Source organism: Triturus cristatus, chromosome 5_1 (assembly GCF_964204655.1).
Source record: "Triturus cristatus chromosome 5_1, aTriCri1.1, whole genome shotgun sequence".
Taxonomy (NCBI): domain Eukaryota; kingdom Metazoa; phylum Chordata; class Amphibia; order Caudata; family Salamandridae; genus Triturus; species Triturus cristatus.
The window spans coordinates 194,344,594-194,350,290 of record NC_140587.1 but is presented as its reverse complement, the minus strand read 5'-3'; positions in this window follow the sequence as shown (position 1 = coordinate 194,350,290).

The following is a 5,697-nucleotide window of genomic DNA, read 5'->3' as shown; positions in this document are numbered from 1 at the left end:
CGAAGGCCTCACTCATTGAAGGCCTCACTTCCAGACTTCCCGGTTGCATGGCAACCCTCCCCACGTCAGCTATACGTCGTGCTCGAGTCAAGCACAAGTAAGGCAAAGTTCCAGTACAATTCCAGCAGATCACACAACCCCCTCCAGGTATCCACCCACCTATGACAAATCACCTGCTATCATCAAGTGGACGCCCACATGGACGCCCACCTTCACACCTACTTACACGCCCACATGCTCTTATCTCATTCTCTTTTGCTCTTTTTGCTTACGTACATTATGGAGATGTATATATACTGTACTCTGTGAATAATGTCTTGAGAATACTTTTGAGACCCTTCCAGATCCCTTGTGGTGATGGTAATATTCTCCCTATGACTCGAGTCATTGGAATAAAGCCCTTTTTGAACCTGATACCACAGACTCAGCCTCTTGCTTTATGCATGATCTTATTGAAATTATGAAAATATGGGAGCGTAATATTTTATTTACGACATAATGGCGCCCGAATAGGGACAGTTCTCTTTCCCCACACGCCGGAGATGAAGGTACAGTTTTGCCCCCTTCCACAGCTGTGACGGACTTCAAGTACGTACGTCGCGGGTTTTCCCGCCAAACTCCCTCAGGCCAACGAAGGAGACGGACTGCGACCAGGCATCCATACGAGGCGGTGAGGAACGCAGATTGTCCTAACCCAGAGCCCACCTGCGAGAGAGCTGTGTCCGAGGTTTCTGGAGATCCACCTAGGATACGCCATTCCCCGCGCAGCGTCAAGTTTCGGAGGCCTTCGACTTCAAGTTCAAGTTCAAGTTCAAGTTCAAGTTCCGCTTCCCGGTGAGTTTTCTCATGGGGGTTGCAATCAAGACGGGTTCTCACTTGTGAGACCTGTATGTTCAAGTGCATGCAGCTAGAGTTATAGGAAATAGAGATCTCAAAGTATTCAAGGAGCACCGATATACCTGTATGAATGTTATTGTCCTGGTCAGGTTCAGTTAGGTTTGAATGTGTCAGGTGTTATGTAAGTTTGTTTTATTATAGTTTTGTTTTTTTACAGCGCTATTGTGATTTTTGTTTTTTTGGCTACATTCCAACATGCCGTTATTTTCGAAACTACGTAAAATATGTACCAGAAAAGGTGTACTAGAGGAACCAGTTAACATTCCGCCTAGGGACACACCTGGACATTTCATGTACTGTAAGCATGGTTTAGATGCCGTGTTGTTTTTAGAACTATGGGTGGATTACACGAAGGATTTAGAGGCAAAATATAGATGGCCTATCACGGGAACGTGGGATGCGGAAAGCATTATGAAAGTAGAGGAAGAAATATGGAAGAGAAAATCTAGACCTGCTCAGAAGGATGCCATTGAGTTGTGGCGTAAGGAGTCACATAGGAGAACAGAAAAAGAGTTCCACAAAATAGAGAGAAGTAAGGATGAATCTGAAAAAGCCAAAGAAAAGAAATTACGGGAGGAAGGGGAACGAGTAAAAAGAGAGCAGACAGAAAGAGAAATGAATACTGTCGTTGCTGGTATTTACCCCGTCCTTTCAGAGGAACTAGCGAAAGTGACTCCGGTAGAAAGACCCATTAGAGTGCCTCCGCCGGTACCCCGAAAATTAAAAACAGCATCTGATAGGTTTATTGACACCTATCTAGAGGAATCGCCACCAGCCTACGTGGACGGATCTTTCCCTGCACCCCCAACGCCAGAACAGCTCCAGGAGCTCGATGACGGCGGGGAGGGGGGATCCGGGACAGCGTCAGGAGGGGTGTCGACAGTAAAAGTAGACATCCCCAAATGTATATATGATCCAGACCCAGGTAAGGGCAGGATGCTTGTGTTTTCACTACGGCTTAGACAAGCAGTCACAGATCTGGAAAAACTACCAGATATGGACAAACATCTAAAGAAAATGTACACATTCATAAGAACAGGGGAAGGTCCTGAGAGCATAGCAGATGCTATACAAAATAGAAAAGTGGTTGTTAAGAATTACATCCTTCGCTTCCTAATTAATTGTCTGATCAGAGAAAAAGACGAAGGAAACGGGGATGTAGACCATCGTTATACTGGTTGGAGTGATCGCATAGATGCCGGTCAGCATGATAAATCAGGACAGACTGACAACATGTTGACCAAAATTCGAAAAGCAATGATAGCGTCACACGAAGCAGGACCGCACGATGAAGCTGCTTTATCATCTGATGATGAAGCAGGGGACCAAGATAAAATACAATACGTGGGCCATGCCCGACGATTCGAGAAACCCAAAGGCCTAAATTACCGTAAACAGGGAACGGCTATAAAAAAGAGATTTTCCCTTGAGAATTTGTTCCAAATCACCGACAAAGCGGTGAATGAATGGTTAGGTAATAAACAGCCCTTAACCCCAACCGAACTTGAATTAGCATGATCAGCCACCCTGTGGGTATCCCAATACGATTTATATAATAATGATGTCGTAGCACAGACGTTTTTGAGCCTTCCACCGAATGAACAGCGCTTAGCTGGCGTTTACATGATCCAACATTTAATAACGGTATATGAAAGTCAGTACTCAGGTCCTGGTATATTGTATAGGTTGCTGGACGACATAATACTAGACAGATGGATGAACTTGGGTACTGAACTGATTAATGTCATCTTGGATCAGCGACACAAATATATGGTATATGTGACTAGATCCCTGCTTCCCGTTCCACCCCAGGTTAAGGGGCAGGCATACGACAAACTTAACCCACTACGAGAGGTACATCCTGTAAAGGATGCAAACAATGAACTACAACGGGTGTATGTCTACACCCCTATGTCAAAATTAGAGATACTGGAAATGAAAAAGATGTTGCCCTCCCATGACAAAGACCCGGGGGGTTTTCACAGGGAATTAAAAGACATTCTCTGCCTAGGGGAATATACATATGCGGACGTTCTAAAGTTATTAAAAGTACTATTGCCTGCTGGTATTTACGAAAAACTTAAAGAAAAAGACTGGGAGGTGGGAGAGAGCAAGATTAGCTGGGATGTGTTGCAAACAGAAGAAAATGCAAGAGGCCCGGGGTTGGTCTGGGTCCCCGAGCTAAAGAATTACCTGAACTTCTTGTACAAGTGTTGCCAAGATTATTAATTGCCAAGAAAGAAGACTGGGATGCTATTTCAGCTTGTAAACAGAAGCCAGACGAGGACACTAGCGATTTTTATTCTAGGTTTGAGAAATGTTTTACGATCAACAGTGGCCTTAAGCCCGGTAGTGATTCATATCCCCATCTTTTTGTGAGCAAATTAGTAGAAAATTCCTTACCTGAGGTAAAGTATAGAGTACTGAAGGTTGAGAGTACTTGGCAAGCAAACAGCCCTTCCCAAATGTTGCAGATGTTACAGTACCACCAGAACAGAATTAGAGAGGAACATGACCAAGAAAAGAGACGCATGAAAGACACAAAGATGAAGATGCTGGTGGCCCAATCGACCCCGGCAAACACCACTGCAAGCACGAACAAGAATAGCACGAAACAAAACGGTGGGACTTGTAATTATTGCAAAAAGCCAGGCCACTTCGTAAATGAGTGTGCAGTGCTGAAAAACAATATAGCGCTTGGTAAAACAAAGCCTCGTCAATATCCTCCCAAGGACAGTAACACACATCAGACATCAGACACGTTTCCACCGCCGCCACCGTCTGTCCATGCACCTGCACCAGTCCGAGCTACAACACAAATGTATGAGCACGCTCAAAACAACTATCCAGAATACCAAGCATATTCATGAAGCTGCCCAGAGAGGGAATTCGACCTGCCCCTCATTCCAGTTCCTGTGGACCAAGCGAGTCCCTATGTACATGCACGGTTACTGGGACAAAATAGAAAGTTTTTGATTGACACTGGTGCTAGTAGAACTACCATTAGTCATTCCGAGGTGCCCGGGGCACCCCTCTCGGGCTCAAAGAGTGTATCCCTGGGATTTTCGGGTAGACCTATTGTTAATGAGGTTTCAGAACCAGTCTCCTTAGGAGTTGGTCCACTGATACATACTACAGACTTGCTGCTTACTAAATCATGTCCGGAAAACTTGCTCGGTATAAAAACATTAAAAGAACTAGGAGCAGTAATCTGTTGCTCACCAGAAGGAGTGCGACTGTACTTACGTGATTTCAAAGGACATTTTGTAATGAAAGATATTGACATTAGGCTCCGAGACATACCACAGCACCTATGGGCACAAGGCCCAACTGACGTAGGTTACATGAACATTACACCATACCAGGTCACCCTAAAGGAAGGTGTAGTGCTACCACGGATTAGACAATACAAAATACCACCCGAGGCTGGAGTGGGTTTACTAAAAATAATAGATGACCTGATTGCACAAGGGGTGGTGATTGAGACTGATTCCAATATATGTAATTCACCGGTCCTTCCTATTCTTAAAAGAACAGACCCCCAATATACCACCTGTATATAGATTAGTTGTGGACCTGCGAGAGTTAAACAAATGTGTGGTACCACAGTACCCTGTGGTCCCGGACATCTCTTCGATATTGACTGCCATTGATGCGAATGCTACGTTCTTTACAGTGATAGATCTGAAGAACGCATTTTTCAGTATTCCAATACATCCGGACAGCCAATATCTTTTCGGTTTCAGTTTAAAAGGTCGCAGCTTCAGATTCACGAGAGCACCACAGGGCTTCACGGAAAGTCCTAGCATTTATAGTCAGGCATTGAAAAGACAACTAGACGGTATTCATATGCCTAGCTCTACAGCACTGATACAGTATGTCGATGACATTCTCATTACTGCACGATCGGACCATGATTGTGAAGATGCTTCCCTGATGGTTTTGCATTTCCTGGCTGACAAGGGGCACAAAGTGTCCCCTTCGAAGTTGCAATTCTGTGAACAGCAAGTGGCGTACCTTGGGCACTTGCTATCCAAGGAGGGTAGGAGACTGACACCTGAGCGTATACAATTAATTTCAGGTCTTTCACAGCCCACAACACAAAAGGAGGTACGTGCATTCATTGGCCTCACTTCATATTGCAGGCAGTGGATTCCCCAGTATGCTTACATAGCCAAGCCCCTAATACAGTTGACGACACAGCAGGCAGCTTCTACTAAAGTCCTCCCTTGGACACAAGAACACACTGTGGCATTTGAAGAATTAAAAAGAGCTTTATGTCAAGCACCAGTTTTAGCGATCCCTGATTACAACAAATCGTTTATGCTTTTTGTGACAGAGCGGGATGGAACAGCACTATCTGTCCTCACACAAGATCATGCGGGAAAACACAAGCCCTGTGCTTATTTCTCTAGTACATTGGACCCAGTAGCACAGGCTTTGCCTGCGTGCCTAAAATCTGTTGCAGCAACGGCCTTAGCCATAAGACAAAGTGACTCGATAGTGCTGGGCCACCCCCTGACAGTACAAGTCCCGCACGCAGTGGAGGTTCTCTTGAACCGGACACAAACCCAACACCTGACTGTAGCTAGACTGACAGGCTATGAGCTGACGTTATTCCAACCACACATAGAGATCAGACGATGCAACATACTGAATCCCGCTACTCTATTGCCCTCCAGTACAGAAAGCCTTTCCCCACACGACTGTGTTGAAGTAATACATACCGTGACTAAGCCGAGACAAGACTTGACAGACATTGCATTTCCAGACCCTGACCTAACACTATATGTTGACGGT